We start from the raw sequence: 535 nt of genomic DNA, 5'->3' as shown, positions 1-535 counted from the left end.
AAAGTACTTATAACATGGAGCAGGAACAGAAAAAGGAAATGGTTGATAATTTTTTTTCTCCTAATATATAATCAACAATTTCAATTTTATTATATTAACTACACGTTAGATATAAAATTAGCATTTAGCTATCTTTTATCTTAAGTCTTAATAATCTAAAACTTCTAATTTTTTTTTTGTATTCAATACATTAGAAATATAAAAAAAACTATTTGTTTAATAACTTCTAATGCCAATGAGTTATAGTTCAAATGGCATAGTCTTCCATATTTAATTAAGAGGTTGTGAATTTGAGTCACTTAGAATTTTTTGTTTTTGATATTAGAATGGTAATAGTATTTTTAAAATATAAATTGTTGAAGTATTATGTTTAAAGACAGACTGATTTATAGAGATACAAAAATTGGATTGTCTGATTTATGTTAAAAAAATTAAAAAATTTGAGATACAAAAATCAGACCCTCCAATTTATGTACTTTTTATAATTTTAAAAAATATTAAAAATTATAATATTATGATATATCACTATTTTTAC

This window comes from Arachis ipaensis, chromosome B02 (genome assembly GCF_000816755.2).
Source record: "Arachis ipaensis cultivar K30076 chromosome B02, Araip1.1, whole genome shotgun sequence".
NCBI classification, from domain to species: Eukaryota; Viridiplantae; Streptophyta; class Magnoliopsida; order Fabales; family Fabaceae; genus Arachis; species Arachis ipaensis.
The sequence above is the reverse complement of the archived record's forward strand: the minus strand, read 5'-3'. Positions refer to the sequence as shown.